At 41.6% G+C, this 8,534-nt stretch overlaps 1 long non-coding RNA gene across 1 annotated transcript; it reads right to left on the reverse strand.

The window, feature by feature from the left end:
• Positions 1-1,108: 1,108 nt before the first annotated feature.
• LOC121617772 lies at positions 1,109-4,694 on the reverse strand. Its single transcript, XR_006007410.1, has 3 exons — positions 4,395-4,694; positions 3,207-3,327; positions 1,109-2,152 (listed from the first exon to the last, which is right to left on the reverse strand). It is a non-coding gene; the product is annotated as an uncharacterized LOC121617772 (long non-coding RNA).
• Positions 4,695-8,534: the final 3,840 nt, after the last annotated feature.

The following is an 8,534-nucleotide window of genomic DNA, read 5'->3' on the forward strand; positions in this document are numbered from 1 at the left end:
GCCCATGACTTCCAGAGAAAGGGGGATTTCCCTATGCAGAGTTTAGGGTTATTCCATAAGGAGGCTGCTATGTGGAGGTTTGCATTAAAATCGAATAGGAAGGCCAATCTTTTCCACACCCACTGCAAATGTGAAATAACAGGGTGAGTCCGTGCCTCTAAAGAAAGCTTAATGGTGGTGAACTGTATAGGAGGAAGTGGGTTACACAGACCACACTCTAGACCAAACCATGGAGGTGCTCTCTCAGGAGGAAGCGTCCAGTGCATCAGGTGCCTAAGGCTGAATGCATAATGAGTCGAAGCAGTGTTTTAAGATTATATAGCGGCAACCAATAGTGTTATAGTCTTCCAAAGTGGACCCAAATGCAGAACACAGATGCAGGAGACAAGATGAGGTTTAAGAAGGTTTAATGGAGATATAGGCAGGCAGATGTGAAGCAATCCTGACACACATGGAGAGTAACAGGTTAAAATATAACAGAAAAATACAAAATCACTAGGAGTAACAACTATGTTTGGCCTGAAGATAGCTACCTCTGTGGTTACAGCTATTATCCAGGGACGAGTGGGCTGATGTGCTGGAAGGCTGATGAACTGATGAATGGCAGGTGTGCAGACCACACCACACACACACACTCACACAGTCTTGTACACACACAAACACACGGTCGTGTTTGCATCATTTATGTGGACATTACATGCACTTAAATTCATTTTCTGGAGACTTACCCTGACCATAACCATAACCACTACTTAATAATATTAACAATTACTTTATTGTATAGCAGTTTTCATACAAAAGGAAATGTAGCACAAAGTGCTTTACAATCAAAGATTAAAAAAAAATAAAGAAGAACCCACCCATCCCACCCACACACAACCACCCCACCCCACCCCACCCCCACGCACCCACCCTGCCCACACACACCCACACCCACACACAAGAGCACACAAACTCACACTCTACTTAATGAAATAAGTACTGAGGAAACGCCATCTTGAAGTAAAAAGAAATGACATGAAATGAGGAAACAGGACATAAATTTGAAATGTGAAAACAATAAAAACCAATAAAACTGAACAAATTAATTATATATATAAAATAGAATAAAATACATAAAATATGATAAAGTACCTAAAATGGACTAAATAAAAAAATTGTTAAAGGCCAGACTAAAAAGATGGGTCTTAAGTTTAAAACTATTAATATTACATGTCGCCCTCAGATCTTCAGGCAGCCTATTCCATAAACGGGGGGCATAGTAATGAAAAGATGCCTCCCTGTATGTTTTAGTTATAACTTTGGGTACAGTTAAAAGGCCACTCCCAGAAGACCTGCCTAATCCTAACCCTCACCCTAACTTTACCTATCTGTGGGCTAAAATTTAATCATTTATATTACAGGGACGTGCATTATGTCCCCATACGCAGGGCGAGTCCCCACAATGTGACCGTGTAAACAGATTTATGTCACATGTCAATTTCTAGAACAGTTCAGGAGGTGTATTTCAGGCCATACATTTAATACATTTTCAAAGAGAATTAAAACAGGAACTTTTTCAGGAAGGCACCTGACACTATTTGACTACCTCTTAGAACAGAACCCCTCAGTTCTTTATGTTTATGTCTATAAGATACAATTTGCTTTGTCAGATACGCATCTGTTGTCCTCAGCTCTGACTGTGCTTATGGTCAGTGCTTATTAATCTCAGAGCCGCACCAGTTGTAAGCTACAGCATGTACACTTTGACTATGATAGCTGTGCCGCCACCTTTGCTTTACATGTTAATTTATATTGCTTTTATCAACTCTTGCTTCAGTCTGAGAATTTTAGACCTACCAGGAAAACATTTTACGTGTCCTTTATTCCTTCCCTTTCACTTTCTCTCCCTAGTTATCTATTTTTTTCTTCTTACTTTCTTTAGACTGTAATTTTTAAAAACATCTTGACCTAGCGTGACTTGAAGCTATTATGCAACTCCAGTGGCACAGAGCATCTCAAACAGCGAAGCCGGCTCTGAGGAATGAGGCTCGTGCAGGACGGACACCAGTCATTAAGCACACATGCAGCCCACATGCTATCATCCAGATCCTTAGATCTCATGCCAAGTCACACGAGTCACTTAGACCGAAGATTGTTGGGATGTAAAATGCTGAAATAAAAAAAGAAAGAAATAGATATATATAGCCATGTCATGTATGGATGGTCTTTTGATGTTCAGCTGTCCTTAAAGAGTCTTTAGGAATTGCTTCCTCCAATGAATGACACAATTATCAGTCACCATCAGTCATTATCAGTAGATATCACATCTCAGCGCAGGCGTCAAGAAGTGCAGGTATCATCAAGGAAGTTACGTTTAACATCCAAACCTCATCCAGCCAGACCTAACTGCTGCTAACCTGACTGTGTATCACCACAGTCTGGGCAGACAGACGCCCACTGAGGTCAGTGATGTGTTCAGTGTCGTATTCTTAACCTGACGAGCATCATTTGCTTTCGCAGCTTGTGGAAGTATGTGCATGTGCAAGTCTTTCTGCAATAAACACAAACCACTGAGTCATGCGGCTCTTATCTTAAATGACATCTGAGCATTTGATTGTGGAAAGGGCAATAAATGAATAAAACAAGTTGTTGTTGATTCACAGTATATTAGGTAACCAAGACGTGCTGTACGTCTAACACACAGCCCACAAATAGTTTCCAGGTTACTGGCTCAGGGGCTGCCCGATTAAAAGTTCTTTGGTTTCTCCACGAATTGTGATCACTATCAGGATTTTCACTCCTTCCCACTGTGACTCAATCAGTCTCCACAGATAGTAAACTAACGGGTCCTGAATGTGACCTGGGTTACAGTTGTTGGGATCTTAACAGAAGGCGTTGGGGCAGTAAATATAGACATTTCCCCATTAATATGAACAGATACCATTAGTTAGAGCAGCTTAAGGCTTCAGCATGGCTTCAAACAAACAAGGTTGTACAGTGTGTCGTCCGACCACGCTTTAAGGCAAAAGTGTTTCTACCTGTTCCAAACAGCCACACTGGAAGGCAACATGAAAAGGTGCTTTCATAACCTCGACCTGTGTCTTTGTAGCCTCGAATCAGTGAATCATACAGATTAATAGCAGACATTGTAGAATAGTCTTCCAACAAAGACATCTGTGGCGTTGTACAGAAGGAAAAACTTCAAATCCTGCATATTTTCTCACCTCCACATGCCTGGCCAGTCGGTGCCTGAAGTGGTCGTCATTGTTGGATACAAAAATTGTTTTCGGTGCAGTCCTCTCATTCTTCTGTGGGAACCACGTTTGCCTTCAAATTAGTTCTTAGCTGTATGTATCAAAGTGAGGTCTTGAGATTAGCATGTATGTATATATAATACATGTAGCTCCATCATAAACAAGAGAGAGATATTCATAGAGAGAACAGTACCATACTGACATTAAAATCTAATGCAAAGTGCCAAAGCGAAAGGCACTTTTATTATAGGACGCTGAGAGGAGATTCCAGCACACAACCTTTTACGTGATGTCTCCATGTTGGTGGTCTGTTTGCTCAGTTCATTTGTGGTTCTAGTAAACCAGCCATGATACTTACTATACTATATACTATATTAAGTTGAATAAGTTATTTTTTGGGGTATTGAGGTATTGTACTTGTTAATATTTTTAATAAAACGATTCTGCCATAACGTCTACTGTAAGTTGAGAGGCTGAAAAGAGAGAGAGAGAATTGACTGTGAGCTGGTGCAAGGTATGTAAGGTACTGACTTAGTACTGCAAAGAGTGCTGACTGACATTTAGTCTCTTTTTGATTCTTATCGGCCTACTGCAGCTCGTGTTGGCTTGTGAAATCACTTTTGATGGTGAGTGACGTGGTTTGTGGCTGCACTTTTTATTAATGATCATCTTGTCTCTATTTTACAAGTAGAGTACTTACAGCAACACCTACTGCTGCAGCTGTCTGTCGTCTCCTCCTTTGTTTTTGAGTTTTAGAATATGTACCTATTAAACAGTTATGGCAGTTAACCCTCATTTAGCAGCCTAAGAGGTTAATTCCAGGTATTTACCACTCCAGTGCGTTACATTATTACATACTGAGGGAAAAAGAACATATTTACGCCAAATGAACATAGAGCTTCTTGCAGTATTATAAAAAAGTGTCAAAGCAGGTGTCTGTGGTGCCAAATGGTGAGAGAAATGAAGTGGTCACCTGTCGCTACTAACACTACTTGTGAAGATGTCATCCCCATGGGGGAAATATGAAGCAAAGAACTTAATCTTGACACAATTAAGGTATAATGTTAAAACAGGAGTGAAGAGCAGATGAGGGCAACATTGTGGCAACTATTTTACTTTAAAATAACAGCTTCAAAATCAATTTGATGGTACGCTTACCTCTTTCAGTGCCACTCTGCGCTCTGAACACCTGTTCTAGCACTGTGTAGCTTGTGTTGAGAGGGTACAATCTCCCACGAAAAGGACGAAACACTTCATGGCACTACGTCACACACCACCAGCTGTCACTGATTTTGGTGAAACTGGATCATATTTTATGAAGAAAATGTTTTCTGGCTTTTTCCTCAGATGCTCTGCCTCAACTCTCTGGTGGACAAAGAGCTTTGCTCGTTGCTAAGGTCACCACTAATGGCTGCGAACTGTAGTTGCTGTTTGATAGTTCGCTCGGCTAGGTGTGCAGCCAGCTGACCCTGCCCAGACTGGACTGGGAACTTGGAGCGCTGGGGGAGCGTTGGTGTTGTCACTACAAACAGGCTTGGCCCCATCACAACACACAACTGCGGAGGTACACCCAGGAAACTGATAAGCCGCGAATATGAACAAAAAGGGAAATTGTCATCTTCCATGTAGTCCATTTCCTTTTGCAACCTCACGTTTTGTTCTTACAGATACCAGGTTTTAATTGATGATGGCAAATATTCATGCACATTCTGCAAAGCACATCATTCAAGTGTCTCAACATGTTTTCACACTTTGGTTTCTGTCAGATGTGACAAGCTTGATGTCAGTGGCATCGGGTTCATTTCCTGTATGAAATGAGGCAGGCCACACTACAGCTACAGCAGGAGCCGTGTGTGTGTGTGTCTGTGTGTGTGTGTGTGTAGGAGCAATGTTTAATGTGTCCAACTTTGTCAACCAATTCAAAAGCAGAATCACTCAAGAAGATATTAATTATTGAGTTAATACAGAAGCCATCAATATTCACCTTAATTACTCAACAATCATCACACTTTTTATGCCAGTGAAAGACCTTTCTTGCCCAATGAATCACGTCAAACACACACCAGCATAAAAACATATATAAGGCCTTGCTGTCATCAGAAAATGTGCATTTGTGTCACTTTACTTGCTCTCTTCTTCCATCACTCTGTTCCTCCATCATATTCTCTTAATAGCCAGTTTGATGCACACAGCCTGCTTCACACACAATTAATCACACAGTGAGAGGCAGATCACAAAGACCCTCTCTAAGTGGTTGTTTCCAGACCCGCCGGGTCACGTCTGCTGCCTGACTGATCAATAAAGTGTTAGGAGAAGCTGGGTGGGTGGCTGAGGGGGGTTAAAGGGACACCCGCTGTCATTTATTTGTTTGGGGCGCGTCTTGTCAGCCTCTCTAACATACATGTGACCTATCCCTCTACTTCCACTAAAGCGTTGGAGCTTATAGAAATAGTTTGCAATAAGGGAATATCCATACCTACATGTTTCTTCGTGGTGAGTGTTCTGCAGGCAGAAGGTGAGGCCAGTGCATCCATTTATAGCTAATTCAATGTTACAGCTAACTGTACAGTGGGTATATTGGCTGCTTGGAGCAGTCCAGCAGTCAGATTTGTGGAATTATACAAGGCAAAAGTTTGTCAAGCATTTTTCCTGCCAACCTTTTTTTTTGCTGCCCTCTGTTTAGTCAGTGATTTCCTCTTCTTCTTCTTCTTCTTCTTCTTCTTTTTTTTTTTTTTTTTTTTTTTTTTTGATGCCACTAATTACTTATTGGACATAATGGAAGATTTGCAGTTTCACAAACATTACCGGATGACACAGATGTGGTTTAAAGGTGTCCCTCTGTGCCCCACTCCTGGTTAATGCTCCTAACTGACTCATAGGAAAACAGCAGCACCTCCATTAACATCTGCACTGAGCGCAAGATAAATGCTTGTTTAATGCATATCAGAGCTGATGGAGATTATTCCTGCCGTGCTTGTATAAATAAGGTGGATCTTTTGGCAATGGCTTCTTCCAAACGGGTTGATGGCCCAGAGGGGCTGCAAAGCAAGCTGGGGCAGGGCTAATTTATCTGTGTGGTTCAGGCACAAAGCCAGGAAATTAGGTGTTTTGGGCCACTGGAGCTGTGCTAATATAAAAGACAATATGCACATGCACACTCAGCGTCAGACCTGCGATCCATCTCTGTATCTCTCAGAGGGAGGCCAGGATGAAGAATAATTCACGATTAGATTAACCTTGCAGCAGCTGATCAAGACCCATCACATGATTCTTGAGCAGGAAACAGAGGAAATCAGGTTGGTCGTATGGGTGCAAACAACTGGATCTCTGCATCTGAGCTCAGGGTGACAGAAGCATGAGCGCTTGTAAGTCTGAAAAGTGCTCTTACAGCAGGTCAATAAGACAGTACTTTAATATAATGCTCGTAAGACACAGATTTAAATAACTGTATCAAAATTGACTAATGTGTGTCAGTATAGCACAAACGGAGTACTGAGATTTCTTATGTTACTGTTGGGTCCTTTACCCAAACTAAAATAGGGTAAGGTTGCGAACTGTTATGATACTCTTGCTCAATTTAATTTTAATTTTAATTTTTGCAGCTTTGAATGTGACATGCACATTGTTTTGTACACCTAAAAATAAATGTGTGATAGTTTTCAAGTAAAATAGGAGCATTTTGAGTCTAACAGTGGATCAATATAAACATATGGGTAAATAACCCCATAACAACTGCAACCTCCATCTCACATTAAAGTTATCACTGTAGAAGTGTGTGTGTGTGTGTGTGTGTGTGTGTGTGTGTGTGTGTGTGTGTGTGTGTGTGTGTGTGTGTGTGTGCAAGACAGATAGAGACTGTGTCCTTTTGGCAAACATCAAGCTCTGTTTTGCTTCGAGGCTCCAACTAACCAGGAGTTCTCCTCACCTGACCTGGACTGGAAATATCTTGAGGCAAATGAACCAAGCTGGTTTCAGCATGGTATCATAGTGCTGGACGAAGAGAAAAGTAGCAATATCACAGTGTAAAAATACTCCATTACCAATAATGAAGTTATACTTAAATATAAGTAGAGAAGTACTGTCAGCAAAAAGAGAGGAGAGGAGAGTGGTCGAGCAGCAGGGGTCAAGATATCCAAACCTTCACATCTCATTTCCATGCATGGAATGGCTTGACTCAACCCACTTTGGACTGTTTCATATTTTGTTTTCCATAAGAAGTTGTGGACAGAACCTGGTACCGTGTCCTCTTTTGGTATCACCTTGGTTGAGGTTCCAAGCGAGCTGAGCTTACACGAAAAGATGGAGTGAAAACACAGCAGACAACCGATTGGTCAGAGAGGATTGTCAGTTGTGCAACACGAAGCAGCCAGAGTCATCTCGTCGTCTGTGCTCTGATGGAGGGTTTCCCAAACTCTCCTGTTTTTTTTTTTTTTTTTTTAGCAGTTTTTTTGTCTTGCTGCCTTCAGCCTTTTCTGAAACACTCGGTCTGCTTGCTGTGACAAACACCGTCCCTTCCATATCCTCCGCTGTTCCTTTGTTTGTGTCGCATTGAAGAAGATCATGGCAGTTTCACACAGCGTCACTGTGACAAGCAGCTGAGAATCCCGCCTACACTGAAGGGGTCCTCTCTGCAGTGAAAACAAAAATAAGAAAAGTACCCGGTGCCAAAGGCGAGTCCAATCAAGTCGAGCCGTATCAACAAGGCTTTAGTCTCTAGTATGGGTCAAACTCAAACTTGCTCAGACTCAAACCCAGAACAGAGTTATTTTCTCAGACTTATGAAGCTCCCTCCAGAGACACAGAAGACCTTCTACAATGCAAAGAGTGGGGTCCCCTTTAAGGTGTATGGGGTAAAATGTAATCTATATTACAATAGTTCACAGTATGTCCCATTCATCTACAAATTACATGAAGAGCACACTTTTTCGGTGCTCACTAAGGTGGAGTGGAGTTGAAGGTTATTTATAAGGACAGGAAGCCGAGCACAATATTTGTATTTGTTCCTTTGAACAAAGGGCCCTGTAATTTCCTTGCAGAAAATATTTCCACCGGTTTCTCTGATCTGCACTATGCTTATTATTACAGGAAGTGACATCAGCTGCCGGTTATGCTGCTCTTCATAGCTCCTTACGGTTAGTGACACTGTTTTGTTTGTGCTGCACAGTTTTGAGACAGCTGCCCAAAACAATTAGATGTGATACCTCTTCCCTCTGAAGGGCCACCTTTCTTCAGCCCTTAAGCTGCACTCAGGTGTGAACAATCACAGTCAGAAAACAACTCAAATGTGATTCTTTACAG

Source organism: Chelmon rostratus, chromosome 14 (genome assembly GCF_017976325.1).
Source record: "Chelmon rostratus isolate fCheRos1 chromosome 14, fCheRos1.pri, whole genome shotgun sequence".
NCBI classification, from domain to species: domain Eukaryota; kingdom Metazoa; phylum Chordata; class Actinopteri; order Chaetodontiformes; family Chaetodontidae; genus Chelmon; species Chelmon rostratus.